This window comes from Schistocerca gregaria, chromosome 7 (assembly GCF_023897955.1).
Source record: "Schistocerca gregaria isolate iqSchGreg1 chromosome 7, iqSchGreg1.2, whole genome shotgun sequence".
NCBI lineage: Eukaryota > Metazoa > Arthropoda > Insecta > Orthoptera > Acrididae > Schistocerca > Schistocerca gregaria.
The window spans coordinates 492,525,534-492,543,546 of NC_064926.1; the positions used below are offsets into that span (position 1 = coordinate 492,525,534).

The 18,013-nt window shown below is 42.5% G+C and overlaps 1 protein-coding gene and 1 non-coding gene across 2 annotated transcripts in view; one reads left to right on the plus strand and one right to left on the minus strand.

Annotated features, from left to right (window-relative positions):
• Positions 1-18,013, plus strand: part of LOC126281356 (small conductance calcium-activated potassium channel protein) — a 1,755,063-nt gene that overhangs the window by 1,224,285 nt on the left and 512,765 nt on the right. The window lies entirely within an intron of this gene.
• On the minus strand, positions 10,585-10,658 carry Trnat-ugu (transfer RNA threonine (anticodon UGU)). The gene has a single exon. It is a non-coding gene; the product is annotated as a tRNA-Thr (tRNA).

Genomic DNA, 18,013 nt, shown 5'->3' on the forward strand with positions numbered 1-18,013 from the left:
GTTAGTGTGTGATACGATATTTTCTCTGTACTTATAAACTGAAGCCGACGCCTAGCGTCCATTCCTGTATGAAGGCTAATCAAAGGAACTGCTGTAGCGATTTTCATCGGGTTTTCACCAACAGGTACACAAATCCACGAGGAAGGGAGCTGGCTGGAGTGGCCGAGCCGTTCTAGGCGCTACAGTCTGGAACCGCGCGACCGCTACGGTCGCGGGTTCGAATCCTGCCTCGAACATGGATGTGTGTGATGTTCTTAGTTAGATTTAAATAGTTCTAAGTTCTAGGGGACTATTGACCTCAGAAGTTAAGTCCCACAGTAGTCAGAGCCATCTGAACCATTTTGAACCACGAGGAAGAATTTTGTACATAATTTGTAAACATTCCGTACAAATAGTCTGAATTTTGATCCATTGAAGTTAAGCTGTGACAACAATGCCACTGACACCTACCGAACGGGTGGTAGACAGTAGCAGTGCCTTGACTTAGCAGAAAGCGTGGCCAAATTAGCACCTGGTTTGATTGTGAGGTGGTAAAGCGTTGGTGTAGGAACCAAAAGCTTGCGGAATCGAATCCTGGCGGGGTCAGTTTTATCCATTCTGCCTTTCAAACCTAGAATTCACCAGTTTATGATGCGGAAATTAGCCAGAAACGAAATGTGACTCGGATTTCACTTCAGACTGCAACCCCTTTTCTTCCCGGTTTGATAAGGCGTGAGTAACATGCAAGTTGCCTAAATGTCTCCTATTATTTATGCCTAGAGCAACACGCAGCATTGAATGCAGCTTCACTTCGTTTATATAAATAAAGTTTTACAGCAGCTCAGCGAATGGTTCAGCTTTAGGATTCCTGCTTCCCTTCAGTCGTTCGTAGATGGCAACACGATTCTCTGCGTAGTGGGGCGAAAGATATTATCTTTCAGGACACCTCCAAAGCATACAAAAGACATGAACGAACTGTCACTCGCGAGAAAGACATTTAGGCCTTTTAAATATCATAAATACACGGGTAGGATGTTCTCGATTGGAATTCACAAATATCTTGCGAATGACCATACAAGATTTCCAAATACTTCTATAGATGGTTCATTGACACATTTTGAAATATGACCACGATTCATACTGCCGATTTCTGCTTCCTTCAGATTACCAGTCACAGTTAGCACTCTTAGTTCACCGTAAATTCTTCGAACAACTGGCAGTGGGTTAGTCAGCTTTATAGTATCGAAATAAATATGACCGATAGCGGAAAGACAACTACCTCATCAACAGACTCGTATATCAGACTTACTATTTGAGACGATCAAATAGTTTTAATCAATAGTTTCCCTGTAGCCGCTTGAAGACAACTGAACAACGAAAAAATATGCGACTCCAAAAAAGTGGTACTTTATCTTTTATGCTTCAAGTAAAACGTTTGCCGAAAAAGCACTCCAGCAACATTGCTTCGTTTACATACAATACGTTCTTTCAGCACCGCAGTAGATAACTCACCTTTTAGTTTTCTGCTTTCCTTGAATCAGACCTACATGTGGACACTATCCTATGAGTGACGCGGCGAAGTAATCTGCCATAAATAGTCCATGACAAAGAATTTTGGCAATGTGTGTCAAAAGAGTCTCACAGTGCGTACTAAGTTTCACAAGAGGAATGCTACAACACGAGCACAATGCTTTTTATTTTAGTGTCACGTCAGCCTCCGATACGCATTGAAATACTCACATCCGCGATTCACATATAGTATTTATTGGCTGGACTCATACTACTTACGTATATCACGAAGCGCTCCCAAACGCCAATTCTGACGATGTGCGTGCACCCACCCACCCACACACACACACACACACACACACACACACACACACACACAATGCCCGAGTGAGGTCTCGATCCTCCGATGGGCGGGACCAGTGTGAACCGTGGCAAGGCGCGCAGACCGCCCGCTACCCCGCGAGCAGCACGCGGTTAAAAAGTAAATAAATGTATATGACTACAAACCGGAATTTTAATAAGAAATAACTAAAGGAAGAGAACGCTACGAATTTGAGATGAATGATAATTATTTGTCTGCCACTTCTATGAAATCATACTGGAGATAAAACATTATAGTAGCAGTAATAAATTGAAAACTCAACGATTCATTCATAGTTTAAGAAAATAGAAAGTAGCTGATATGCTGCATGTGTCTACATAATATGCCATTAGCTACTTGTAGTCCTTGGAAACTGACAACACGAAAAATGAGAACTGTTCAAAATCAGTTTTCACCTTTCAGCATTTGACTACTTATAATGCCAAAATGTGGTATAATCTTCACATGTAACATGATTTTTGATCAGTTTCAAAAAAATAGAATCAATAGCGGAGCACCGATAATTTTTTACTATTCGACCCTTGATAATTTTTCGAGCAAGCGGCGAATGATCTGCTGATTAAGTTTTATTTTATTTATCTATTTTATTTGGTATTTCGATTACGCATCTTGAAACGTGTTACGTAAAAAGTCGGAAAGAGTCTTAGAATTTTTCCGTTTTCGTTTGCTGTCTAAGTTTGTTACAGGAAATAATAGCAACAAATAACAGAGACCGGTTATTTTGAGTGTTTTTTACAGTCAGGTTGAACTGGAGATGGAAAAAAAAGTGTAACCGAAAACTGCTTGTTTATGCGATAATCGCCACATCCTAGTGATGAATATTGAATATAAAAATACATGAAGATGTGTAATTTTGACAAAATGGAATATAGTTGAAACAAGTCGAGCAATAGGTAATAAATGTTAGCTTATAGTTGATGTCGTAATATGAGAGTGGAAGTAATAAATAATAATGCTAAAGGAATGATCGTATAAGTCTCTTATTTCAGTACGTAATTTTTGCCCATAAATTAACTTCAAGAAAGGATCGACGCCCTTTACAGTAGCTCAGAAGCCTCTTAAAATAACAAAGAAGTCATTTTCGTTGCATGAGTTGCAGTATAGTTCTTCGGACGAAGAGAGGAACCTTTTGAAGATAAAGACTGACGAATGTCAGTGTCGTTTACGTGTCACAGTGTCTCTGACTAACTTCACTTGAAGTCAGATTCCATTCATAAATGCAGATTGAAAAATAGGGACCGATATATAAACTCCGCAGCATAGAAAAAGTAACATTTTTGAGCGTTATAAATATGCATACTATACTTGACTTATCATGCCAGAATAAAGATTTACAAGGAAAGGGCAACATAGGAAGCATCCAAAAAAAGTTTTCTATCACTCATCACTTTCATTGTAAAGATGTAGTTGGAATGAACGGAATTAAAATGTTCCGAGGACCGGTTTAGGCCATCAGCTCCGTGTGGTTGAATTAAAAAGATGTTATCAAAATATCTCCAGAAACACATTGGTTTTTAGGTTGCTGTCCTCAATGTTCTGTCGTCAGAGTCCTCCATTCTACCGGGAAAATTGAATTAGTCAGAGAATTAGTTATTGTCTGCAATAATAGCACATCAGAACGGCTATCTTACGCGAGCGATATTGTAGTGTATAAAGGTGTCACTGACTGTTATGCTTCCTTCCTTTTTTTATGCGGACCACTACGAATTCCTTTCATGAGCTAACCTTACCCTCTCGTAGTAGCATTGCAACCTACATTCTCAGTTATTTACTGTATGTGTCCAAATCTCTGTCTTCCTATACAATTTTTACCCTCTATAGCTCCCTTTGGAAGTTACTCCATGATGTATTAACAGATGTCCTATCATCTATCGTTTCTTCTTGTCAGCGTTATCGATAAATTCCTTTCCTCTCAGAGTTCGCGCAGGCTTTCCTCATTTTTTACCTTATCTGTCCACCTAATTTTCATCATTTCAGATGATTTGATACTCTTCTGTTCCGTATTTCCCACAGTCCATGTCTCGCTATCATACAGTACTCTGGTCCAAACATACATTCTCAGAAATTTCTTCCTCAAATCAAGACATATGTTTGCTACTGCTAGGCTTGTCTTGGCCAGGAATGCCCTTTTAGCTAGTGTTAGTCTGCTTTTTATGTCCTCTTTGCTCCGTCCGTTCTGTGTTATTTTGCTGAATGGGTAGCAGAATTTCTTAACTTTATCTGTTTCCTCAAGATCCTGAAGTTAAGTTTCTCACTGTTCTCATTTTCGCTACTTCTCATTACTTTCGACGTTCTTCTGTTTACTCTCAGTCCTACTCTGTACTTGTTAGATTGTCCATTCCATTCAACCGATCCTGTAATTGTTCTTCACTTTCACTGAGAACAGCGATGTCACCAGCGAATCTTAATATTGATATCTTTTACCTTCAAGTTTAATCACACTCTTGAGCCTTTCTTTTATTTCCGCTATTGCTGCTTCAAAGTGTAGATTGAACGAAAGGGGAGAAAGACTCCATCCCTATCTTACACCCTTTTTAATTCACGCACTTGGTCTGACATGCTACAGCGCCAGCCGCGGTGGTCTCGCGGTTCTAGGCGCGCAGTCCGGAACCGTGCGACTGCTACGGTCGCAGGTTCGAATCCTGCCTCGGGCATGGATGTGTGTGCTGTCCTTAGGTTAGTTAGGTTTAAGTAGTTCTAAGTTCTAGGGGACTGATGACCATAGCAGTTGAGTCCCATAGTGCTCAGAGCCATCTGAACCAGCCTACAGCGCCCATTAGAGTGCTAGTACCTTCCTGGACCACGAGTCACCGATTCTCGTTCAGACAGCGGCAGTTGGTTTTTATACTTTTCGTATGCCGATGGCTGTGCTATAATGCATTCCGCGACACACTCGTCCGTTGCTAAGAGCGTGCACCGCAGTACAATGTAATAGGCGACAAGAGTCGTATCTTCGCAGAGTTCGCCATTGGTGCCGCACTTTCGGTCACTTCTTCTGGCATCCTCCCAATATTCGCGCGCTGCCCGTTGGCTTTTGCGGCTTTCGTGTTTGTGTGTGTGTGTGTGTGTGTGTGTGTGTGTGTGTGTGTCTGCCGCTTATTGGGGCCGCATCTGGCGCTCTGCATCCTCGCAAACGATTATTGGAGCCGTTGGCAGGCGTCGAGGCGATGGCCGTTACCAAACGTCGGCCCCACCCCAACACCCGTCACCCCCCCTCTCCCCCTCCCCCACAGCCACTCCCGCGGCAAGCAGAGTACAGTGCCAGGGTATTTCATTACTCCCATCGGCGGGTGCGGGCCTTGCCTTTCGCAGAAACAACGCCTTGCTGTACATGCAGCGGCGGCCGATAAGGTGAGCTATATTACCACTTCGGCAGACAGCGGGAATACCTGCACATAAAGGCGCGGTCGACAAATGCTCAGAGCTCGGTGGAAGTGCAGAACGTTCGCAAATGCTTAAAACGACGCGCCGGCATGGGACCCTTGACACAAGAAGAGTGTGTGCAAGATCACTATTTGTTACGTTTATGTTAGATGCAACTGAGTCAAAAGATGAAAACACACAGCAAAGTGTTCCGTCATCTGTCAGTTTTTAAATCATTAATCAGATTTCTTTATCTGTTTATTAGCTTTGTGCCCAGAACTTCGTTCGAGTATGTGTTCGACACGTGTGTTGGACCACACCTCATCCTCTTCCTCTGTATATCCAAATCTTTCTCCCTCTGTCTGTCCGCCTCATCCTACTGCCTTTATCTGTCAGTCTCTCTTTGTCCATTTCTTCTACGCCCCCCTCTCTAATAATACCTTTCTCTCCCCTCCCCTTCACCATATTCGCCTCCCCACCTTTATTTTCCACTTGCCTATTACTCCTATCCACCATCCACCCATTTCATGTTTCCCCCTCCTCCATTCTCTCCATTTCCTCCTCTCCCTCACTTCGTCTGTCCTCTCCTCTGTGCATCTCAGGCTGTCAGCCATGTTCAAAGTGTGTGTAGCCCCTGCCAATACAGTTCCATAAATCAGACCGATACTACTCTCACAACATGCCTACCATACTGGGCATACTTCACATCAGGGCCTTGAAAATCATTTTTTTGCTTCTTATGTACAGTCGATAAAGCAGCCTGATACTACTGCAACAGATCACCACTGATGTCCCAACAAACCTACATGTTGGTGCCCAGAAAAGCACTTCTTGCCACTGACAAATAGGCTGCCCTGAGAAGTAGGGGTTTGGCAGGCTGATGCTGTTCCCACACAACATTCCCTTTCTGGAGGACAGCCTATACACCAGGGGCTAAAAACGTATGTTCGCTGGTATTTCTCTTCCTATTGGAACTAGTACTTTATAAAAACCACAGTGCTGATATTTGTGAACACTAGTGTCCCTGTGCCAAATTTCTTTGAACTTGATCCAGGGGTTTGGCAGGAGATCTTGGAAATATGTACACACACACACACACACACACACACACACATATATATATATATATATATATATATATATATATATATATATATATATATATCCTTTACACTGTACTACTCAAGCATCATACTACTGCATTTGCCCGTTATTGGAAACGTGTGGTGAAATTATGGTAAACAAGTATGGTACTGAAACAATTCATTGCACTGTCAGTACATTGTTCAGCTGTGCATACAGCTATACTGCCAACACCGTTTATGAGCTGCCTCACCCATAAGCTGACCAAAGTGCTCTCACTCCCATGTGCAATATTACTGTGGTCGACTAATGTGCAATTAACGGATTTAACGTGCAACATTAAGGTTATCAGGCCCCCTCCTCCATCCAACCAGGCATTCTACATATACTACTGTTTGTTAAAACTGTAATGCTCAGAAGTGGTTCATATTAAATGATTAGGATTCCAGAGAGATTGTTTACAGCAGCACCCTCTTTTGTGTGTCCAGGCATATCAATGTTGCGTCACACTCAGTCAGTGCAGAGCTATCAAACGAACTGGAAATGTGCTGGCAAGTGCCAATACTCATTGTTGACATAATATATATCTGCATGTGACTGAGTTAGATTGTGGCAGAATGACTGGTCCCACGGAAATGTGTTTGTCATTCTGTGCGTTGCGATTTGGACAGGGCAAGCTTCCATGAAAGTGATGGGTCTTGTCCGCATGGCTTACAACAGATCAGTTTCATATCTAGTTCTGATTCGACATTGGGGCCCTGTAGTGACTGTGGACAAGTAAACGTCCAAACCGTTGGCTGAGGGCTGGACTAGTGTCTTGTGTGCCACTGTGTTGCCTTCCACTGACCAGGAAATATCAAAAGTTCAGATTGCAGTGGGCATGCGAATTACTTCACTGGGAAAACGTTATGCTATTGTACTGGACCCTTTTCAAGTTGCCCAACAGTGAAGCCTGCACATTGTGTTTGATATTACCGTGGCAAACGCTAGTGGGCAGACTGCATTGTTGAGTAGTATAGCAGACAAACGGAAAGTGTAACGGTTTGGGGCTCCGTTGCCTATAGTGTCAGGTCTCGCCTCGTGCGTTTTGAGGGCAATGTGAACATTATGGAGATTTTACAGCCTGAGACACTACCACATGCAGGCAGCTCAACACACCATATTTGAACAAGTCAATGTCTGGCCTCATATGACATAGACAGTGTGAGCCTCCTTCGAAGAATGATGAGGATTACAGGTCCCACGTGTAGTGTGCAATGGAGAGCGTGAATACATGTCGCGACCGTCGAGAGTTGCCAAGGACGAACAGTGCTTCCTAGCCTAATAACGCTAGTGAGTGGGCAATTGGCTGCAGTCGCCCAGATGTCAAGCGCTTGTCCACAGCCGTACCGATAACACACACTTACACATAGACTGTGAATCTGCAGTGTGTGCATGTGCGATGTGTTTGTTTACCACCTCACTTGGGTCACATTTATTGAGATGGGGAAGAGAGCTTAAAATTTATTATAGAAGTTCAAAAAGGAAACACCTTTTCATTGGCACATTAAGTTTCTTTATTTATCTTGTGCACCCAGACGCGTTTCGCCTTAGTTACAAGGTATCTTCAGCAGATGTCCTTAAACAGAGTGATGAGCTTCTGTGTGTAATCAGGATAGTTACAAACGATATATTGGTCCTGACGGCAGCCTGCAACTGATCTGAACCATTTTCCTTTTAATGTTCTGCTGCAGTCTTCAAAATATTTCTTTCAAAGTATTTTATTTATCAAACTACTCAAATGGTCATACCAAATGGTTTCTTTGTTGGAATCGCTGTATAAATAATCATAGTGTAACGATTTATCTCTCAGCTAAAGCATCTTCTCTACTGCTATTTCAGCTGCGGTAGTGCTGTCCGCCTGCTTAGCTGAGTGGTTATATGTTTGCCTCGCATGCAGTGTGTTCGGATTCCATTCCCGGCTGGGTTGGAGATTTTCTCCCCTCGTGGACTGGATGTTGTGTTGTCCTTCATCCTTTCACCTTTCTTCCTGATCACCGGCACGCAAGTCGCCCAAGATTTGCACACGGCAGCCGAACTTCTCCGGATGGAAATTCCCTGCCAACAAAGCAAAAAGCTAATTTCCGTTTCTTTCTTTTTTTTATTTTTTTTTTTTTCCTCCGCCACTTGCAACAAAGTAGACCAGTTACCACAGCACCAACATCTTGGTCGTCCATCATTTCGTACAAGATGCTTAAGCTGTTACAAGAATCGTGACAAATGGTTATTTGTAGTGTGATTGGGGACACAGGCCCCCAACGTTCTTGGAGAAGAGTTGAAACGTCGAGGCTATCAAGGGCCAAAGGTTGTCAATAACATCTACCTGTTGCTGACTGCACTGCGAACTGTATTTTTCGATCGCATGTGGGAATCAACGTTTCAAGGAAAGGGACGGTTTCATTGTCCAATTTAAGCCACCTCTGAGGCCTTTTCGTGCTTATTCCGAGCGGCTATGTGTCTATAATGTTCTCCTCGGCCACTTACAACAAAACCGCCTGCGTTCAACAGTGTATGTTGCAGTTCTGATCTCCATCGCAGATGAATCAAGACGGGGTGAAATGTGGGTAAGAGGGTATGTGACGACCTTCCGATCGTGTAACATGCCCACGTTGACACTGAACAGAACTGTGGCTCTTGGTCCCAGTGTGGCCTCATTAACCCACTTTACAAGTTATATGAACTCCTGAGCTGTGGCCTTTCTTTCGCGTGTGGCGACACCTGGTTGGAGCACCATAGAGCCCAACGTTGACGTCGCAGGGCGCCACGCCTTTGTATGCACATGTCAAACAAATTTCAAACGTACGGGTCTCAGTGGGTGGGAGTTCGGGTGTTTAGAAAATGTGAACGTATTTTTTGTAATGTAACTTCAGCTGAAAGTATTCAACATGCAACATACTTGAAAACCAATTTTATTAACATCATATAGATTCAGTTATTTACGGTAAAAAAATGCACCATGAGTAAGGCAACTGACCAAGCCTGTACCAGAATTTTCTACAGTAATACTATAGTGCTGTGAAACGAAGAATATTTTCACACACTTCGCAAATTATTGCACAGTTCCAGTTTTCATTATCAGTACCCCCTTCGCTATCTGTTAGAGATGTAGAAGCTCAGGCTCATAGTCGTTTTAGCAGACAGGTTAATATTTCGTGTCGCTCTTGTTTGTCGTTCGGGAGAAGCTCGCGGCAACATAATTCCAGAGATAACGGCGTTTCATTTCCTGAAAATGGAGGCGGTGTATCTCGGCTATCTGTAGGGATTACGACTCTCAGAAACTACGACAGTGGCTGTTAAGTGATAACGAACGGCCTGTGCTCCTCGGTTGGTTTAGCGAATTGGACATCGGTTAACTCGTGAGAGTCTTGCAATGCGCAAACACCTCTCTGGAATGGATCGCCGCTGCTGTCTGGTAGACAGCAAGAAGTACATGAACGTCTTCACTTTATTTTTTTTTCCCTCACACTCCCGGTACAAAATGAAGCTCCCGAAAGGGAAGACAAAACGAAATAATACTTCACGGTTGAGAGAGCATGTGATGTTACTCCAGTGATTTCAAAACAGAGTAAAATGTACAATGAGCTTAATGTATGAGCACAGTCATCAATATGACGTTGCATCCCCATTGGCCTCGATGCATGCGGTGGTTCAATTGGGAAAGATGTCACAAACCCTTTGTACTCTCTACTGCGGCAAGCTGTGAAACAGTTGTTGTGACTGGTCCATGACGTCTTGGATACTGGCAGTAGGGCAGAGTTTACGTCACATCTAGTCTCACACATGTTCTATCGGGGCAGATGCTGGAACTTACAAGCCACAGGAATAACTCAGTGAAAAGCAGACAGCTCATAGATACACTTTCCCTCTTTCGACGAGCGTTGTCCTGTTGAAATACTGTTGATGAGAGGTAATAATCAGAACGCAGGATATCCTTGACGATTTGCAGTAGGATTTTGGGACATACATCGTACTCGAACATTGTGAATTAGCTCGATGGTAACTGTCTGTTTTCACTCAGTCAGCAAGAATTGAGAAAACATGCTTCTTGTACAACACAACAGGCTCTTTATTCTCACAAAGTAATGAGCACAATCAACATAAGATCTCAACCTGGTTACTTATTTCTAGATTTCCATAAGGCTTTTCATATCATAAATGATGACTAACTTAAACCCTCAGCTGCCGACAGGTGTTGTTGATATACCTAGATGTGTACAGCTGAAAATGTATGCCCCGACCGGGACTCGAACCCGGGATCTCCTGCTTACATGGCAGACGCTCTATCCATCTGAGCCACCGAGGACAAAGATGAATAGAACGACTGCAGGGAGTTATCCCTTGCACCCTTCCTGTGAGACTCACATTCCCAACTGTCCACAATTCTACCTATGTAATGTACCTTAAAGACATTTTCCCAGTCACTCATTGCTCGCGCACGCTTTGGCGATTCCCGTAAGAGTTTGGGCAACCTGTGCGCATTTGCACAGACGAAGGTCAATGGCTGGGTAGCCTTTAACTATATTTATGAAGACAGTAACTGTTCTCGAAAGAAGAGACACTGTAGATGACCGTGCAGCTTTTCCCTGGAATAAATGATGACTAAATGAAAACCTCAGCTGCCGACAGGTGTTGTAGGTAGAATTGTGAACAGTTGAGAAGCGTGCAAGGGATAAGTCCCTGCAGTCGCTCTATTCATCTGTGTCCTCGGTGGCTCAGATGGATAGAGCGTCTGCCATGTAAGCAGGAGATCCCGGGTTCAAGTCCCTTTCGGGGCACACATTTTCAGCTGTCCACATCGAGGTATATCAACAACACGTGCCGGCAGCTGAGGGTTTCAGTTAGTCATCATTTATTCCAGGGAAACGCTGCACGGTCATCTACAGTATCTGTTCTTTCGAGAACAGTTACTGTCTTCATATATATAGCTTTTCATATCGTTCCTCGCGAGTAACTTCTATTCAAACTGCGTGCCTATGGAGGGTCGATTCAGCTGTTCAATGGATCCATAATTTCATGTCAGGAAGGTGACAATTCATGTAAATTGACAGTCATCAAGTAAAACAGAGGTGATTTCTTCCGTTCCCCAAGGAAGTATTATAGGACATCTGCTGTTCCCAATCAACACTAATCGCCAGAACATTATGACCACCGACCGCTGTTTGTGATTAAATGTGATAAACGCGAACCTTAATGACGAGTATGCAGTCCAACGTTGGGCCACTGTCGCATCCAAGTGCCTCACAAATCTGGATATTGCAGGATTAGACCATCTGGGCAAGTGGAGAGACATAATGAAGCCACTTTCGAACTCCCACATATACTGTTAATATTGTCTCTGATGATTTCGGGGCAACTTCGTGTCCGCTACAGTGATGACTGGAATGTCTGACGCCTGTCACACTCCTTGCATACGCTACAAGACCCAGTAACAACACTAAACACGAAACAACTCTAATTCACTGTGTTAGCCATTCTGCTGATCGCAGGGAATTGCAACTCTAATAATTCACATACCCGCCAGTAGCGTGTGCTTGCACCGGACCTCCCAGCAACAAACTGTCTCGAGAAAATAGGGAGCATTGTGACAGATACAGGTATTAGTGATCAAAAAGTTATTCTAGAAAGACTGAACGTCGTAATACCCAAACCCACCAAAACTAAACGCAAAATATACCTACTTGAAAACGCAGATGAAAATTAGCTTGAAGCCTTTCTAAGAGACATCGTCCATTCCTTCATAACTAACTATGAAAGTGTAGACCAGATGTCGCTTGAATTAATAGTAGTGGTATTGACAACAATGGAGGGAAATATCCCAATGGTAAGGTGACCCAATCGCGATAAGCGGGAAATTCCAGTTTCAAGTCTGGGTCCAGTACGAATTTTTCTCTGTCGCACTCAATTATACAGCAGATGGTTGTCCAGATTTGCAACTGCAGATACATTTAATGTATTTCATAACGGCTGTAGTCGCCTCAGTGCCTGCATGCATGTCTGAAGGAACATCGCATCGTACTATTGAACAACACAGGCACTGCAATATCGAAAATTACTAGGAGAGGAACTGACCCCCGTGGTACAGGTCAGAGAACTGCTGCAGATGCAACGAAAAAAGCGTGCCAAATTTAAAATTTGCAACATTGCTTACGTGTTCAGAAGTTCAAAATTTAGCGCGAACTTCAATGCAAGGTGATTTCTGTGATCTCCACAATGGAGCTCTGTCTCGAAACCTTGCAGAAAATACACTGAAATTCTCGTCGTATGTGAAGTACGCCAACACAACAGACTATACCTTCACTGCGCGATAGCGAACATTATGTTACCGATGGCAGCGCCAGTAAAGCGGATCTACTAAATACAGTTTCCGAAATTTGCTTTACTAAAGAAATCGAATTAAGTATTCCAGAACTGAAATTAAGAACGGTTTCCAACATGAGTAACTCTGTAGTAGATATCCACGGTGTAGGAAAGCATCTTTAATCACTTAATAAAGGCAAGGCGTCCGATGGAGATTGTATACCAGTAAGGTTCCTCTCAGAGTATGCTGATACAACAGCTCCATATTTCACCACTATATACAACCACTCGCTCACAGAAAGATCTGTATCTAAAGACTGGAAAATTTCTCAAGTCACACCAACACCCAAAAAGGGAAGTAGGAGTAATCCGCTGTATTACAGGCCTAGATCACTAACGTCGATTTGCAGGAGGGTTTTGGAACATATACTGTATTCAAACATTATGAAGTACATCGAAGAAAACGATTTATTGACACATAGTCAGCACGGATTCAGAAAATATCGTTCTTGTGAAACACAACTAGCTCTTTATACTCATGAAGTAACGAGTGCTATCGGCAGGGAATGTCAAATTGATTCCATATTTTTAGATTTCCAGAAGGCTTTCTACACCGTTCCTCACGAGCGACTTCTATCCAAACTGCGTGCCTACGGAGTATCGTCTCAGTTGTGTGACTGGATTCGTTTGTAGTAATAGACGGAAAGTCATCGAGTAAAACAGAAGTAATATCCCATGTTCCCCAAGGAAGTGTTATAGGCCCTCTATTGTTCCTGATGTATATTGACGACATAGGAGACAATCTGGGTAGTCATCTTAGGTTGTTTGCAGATGATGCTGTCATTTACTGTCTGGTAAAGTCATCAGATGATCAAAACGACTTGCAAAATGATTTAGATAAGATATCTGTATGGTACGAAAAGTGGCAATTGGCGCTGAATAAGGAAAAGTGTGAAGTTATTCACGTGAGTACTAAAGGAAATCAGATAAATTTCGATTACGCGAAAAGTCACACAAATCTTAAGGCTGCAAATTCAGCTAAATACTACAAGTACTACAAGTAAATTCAGCTAAATACTACACGTACAAGTAACCTAAACTGGAAAGATCACATAGATAATGATGTAGGTAGAGCAAACCAAAGACTGCGATACAGTGGCAGAACCCTTAGAAGGTGCAACAGGTCTACTAAAGAGACTGATTACACCACGCTCGTCCGCCCTGTTCTGGAGTATTGCTGTGCGGTGTGGGATCCGCATCAGGTGGGACTGACGGATGACATCGAAAAGGGCAGCTCGTTTTGTATTATCGTGAAATAGGTGAGATACTGTAACAAACATGATACGTGAATTGGAGTGGCAATCATTAAAACAAAGACGTTTTTCGTTGCGACGGGATCTTCTCACAAAATTTCAATTACCAGTTTTTTCCTCCGATTGCGAAAACATTCTTTCCACCCAACTACATAGGAGAAATGGTCATCACTATAAAATAAGAGAAATAAAGGCTCGCACAGAAAAATTTAAGTGCTCGTTTTCCCGCGTGCCGTTCGAGAGTGGAACAGAGACAGCGTGAATGTGGTTCATTGACCCCTCTCCCAGGGACTTTATTGTGAATAGCATAGTAATCACGTAGATGTAGGTGTAGATTGCCACGTGTAGAAAGTAAAAATGGTGCACCGTAGTTGAGGACCTCCTCATAGGGCACACATATGTAGCTGTAGGCAGCGTCAAGCGACGCTTGAGATGGTGTAAAGTGCGACGTCGCTGGACAGTGGATGCCTGGAATCGAGTAATTGGGATTGATGAATCGCGCTGTATCCTGTGGCAATGGGATGGAAAGGTTAGGATTTCTTTAAGGCCTAGAAAACGTTACCTGCCATCATGTGTAGTGCCGAGAGTGAAGTATGGAAGAAGTTGTGTTACGGTATGGGAGTGTTTTTCGTGATTGGGGTGTTGCCCCCATTGTGTGCAAGAAAATATAGAATTCAGAAAAATATGAACAAATTTTACAGGATTATATATTGCGTACAGTAGAGGAATATTATCAGCTTGCCAGTGCGTTCCACAATAAAGCAATATCTGTGACTCATTGACCTGTGGACAGTAAGACACCTGAAATGGAGACACAAACGAAAGAACGACATTTACTGCGTAGTGGCCATTGATTTACATCAGAGCGAAAAGTCGTGCCCGACTGGGATTCGAACCCGGGTCTCCTGCTTACCAGGCAGATGCTCTGAGCACTGCGCCACACAGAATCAGAGGTCACTACAACAGCACGAACTACCCTAGCACGACTCCCGTCAGACCCAAAGTCTCATTACTACCGGCGTTTCACCGATTCCTGTGATAATTCGACCGTGGTGGGTATCTGCACTGAGGGGCTCATTGGCTAGTCTCACCTTAATTATATTTGTGGTGTCTTTTGCTTCAGATTCGAACTCCAATAGGACTCGGCGCCGGCCGTTGTGGCAGAGCGGTTCTAGGCGCTTCATTCTGGAACCGCACTGCTGCTACGGTCGCAAGTTCGAATCCTGCCTCGGGCATGGATGTGTGTGATGCCCTTAGGTTAGTTAGGTTTAAGTAGTTCTAAGTCTAGGGGACTGATGACCTCAGATGTTAAGTCCCATAGTACTCAGAGTCATTTAGGACTGGCGAAACCCCGCGAGTAATGAGGGTAATGGGCAGGGACACTATGTCAGTAGTGTGAGGATGAGTTGAGAATCTGGGTCTGATGGGAGCCTTCCTAGGGTAGTTCATGTAGTTGGATGGCCACCGTGCCCGAATGGCTTAGTGGTCAGAGCATCTGTCTAGCAAGCAGGAGGCACGGTGGTTCGAATCTCGGTCTGGCAAAAATTTTAAACTTACCACACTGATGTTCATGCCCACTAAGCCGTAAATGTGGTTCATTGAATTGTGCCTTGAGTCATGATGGCTGCAGGATCAAAGTGGTGTCTGTTCTTTCGGATATGTGCGAAAGAATATACACCACACATATAATATTCCTGAAATGCACTTGCCTGTCCAGAGTCCTGACCAGAACCCAATGCAACAACGTCCAACATCACTACCCTCTCTGATTTTAACCCTTCAGGACGAACGGGCTGCAATTTCCCCACAAACATTCACACACCTCACTGAAAATGTTCCTAGCAGATTTCAGGTCTTCATAAAGGCAAAGCGTGGACACTCCCCATATTAATATCCACTAATAGGTGTCCAGATCCATTTAGTTAGATAGTGTAATATGTTCACTATATAACACTTGCGTCTGTCACTCCTGTACCATAACCTTAAAGCAGGTTGTGAAATAAAACAATATTATTAAAGCAATTATGGTATAACGCAACAGAGCAGGAATTTTGCTGTGTTGACCGTGTTGTACCTAACGGAGGTGGCTTATCGGAAATGAAAGTCAGAATTACGGAAATATTTGAACAGTAACAAACAAAATTTTGCCTATCCGCACTGTTTAACAGGTAAAGAAAACGGTCGACAGTCTAACTAGGCAAGAGAATGATTAACATTCTCGTTCAAGAAAATAGTTATTAGTAACTTGAATGGATAAACACAACCATACTTTGTCACACGCGAGTGCAGTGAACTCTTGACACATACGTATGTTTTAAGATTGAAGCTAACAACTGGAGCAGCACAAACTATTTGCAAAATTTATAACAGATACCGAAACACACTATTACTTTAAGGGCTTACAGAAACTGGATGGTCTTTATAACGTTATTATTATTATTCACTACAGAATCATTAATTGGATATAGATTAAGTCTCTCTCAGTTAAATACTTTGCTATTTAAAATGAAAGTTAATTGAAATCCACTAACAGGTTGTTTCTCACTATCATTTCAATATAGAAATTATGGTTTTCATAACACTTAGCAAACATGAGTATATAACATTTCATACTGCAGTTTTCCACTCTTACTACATTGAGAGACAAAATTAACATATATGTAAGATACTGACTCACCTTCTGTGATTTACAACAGGCACTAATGAGATCATTTACGAAGCAAAACTTTATAAGCCTCAGTCTTACGAACTCTTAATTTGAAGTTGGCAACAATACATTAATAAGCAGTTTTATTAGGAAAATTACTTTTATTAACTTTCTTTTTTTTTTGTTCAAGAGGCATTAATTAACAAAAACACTGGTCTTTAATGTTCTTTCAGTAGGGACACTCGGAAATTACTTTAGTTCAAACTGAGAGGAACCTGAGAGGTGTTATTATAAGGAGAAAAATCAAGGAAGGTGCATAAACTCAGTTATAAATTACCTTAAATTTGAGCACACTAACACATCCATTAAGCTGATCCTTCACTGTACATTGCTATAGTGCTCCATTACAGTGATTGCGCAATGTGGTGGCGATTGCATGTCGGTAGGTGGAATTACAGATAGAATTGCTGGACTCAGTCATTTCTTGGTGGCGATGACAGATGCAAATTGCAGAATAGTTCCAGCTATTTATCCATCCATCCGAGGCATTGGAAAGTAGCAGAAAAAAACCTCTCTCGGAACCAGCACAATATGCAACTATTACATGGCAGTGCACAATTTGGTAGCTCGTCCCCGACTGGTGGCTCGCCCCCGACTGACTCTTGTTCCACCTTTTCTACATGGGCCAACCACAATTTGCGCGCGCTACACAGTTCCGTCCCTGAGGGGAACCACAACTTTTACGTACAGAATAACAAAGAACCCTAAGTGAGGATCAGCAGTTTACATAACAGTAAAGAAATACATTAAATAAAACAGAGCATTTGCACATATTGACATCTCTACAAAAAGATTATTCACACAGAAATTACAATTATATACAGTAAGTTTTGTTCCCTCCAAATGGAACAAAGAATTTAAACGACAGATACACTACATTGCATAGAATCATTTCATGACATTGAAGTTCTTACAAAGAAATGAGTATGCAATTTTATGTTACCGATTCAAACAAACACATTTACAGAAGCTCAGTGATGTATGTAACATTAAATGAAACAAAAACCAAAATAAATCATTGGAGTATTAGATCTACGGTGTTACAACTAATGTTAAATTATGAGCCGTATACCATTTAGGAACACGTAAATGGCGAGCATTGACATTCCGTTTGCGACGCTTAATCCGACCTCTGTGGCAAATGCTGCTATGGTTACCTACCAGTATTTGAGAATTAGTGTATCCATCTGCTAAAAATTGACTTCGGTAATGTGGTGTGGAGTTCAAGATGGTGCGTCATCGGCCAAAGATGTCCGTTCTAACATAAATCGCTTTTGCCACACTTTGGCCCTTGCAACGGACATGCAGTTCTCTTTGTACAATTATGGCATTCTTTGATGA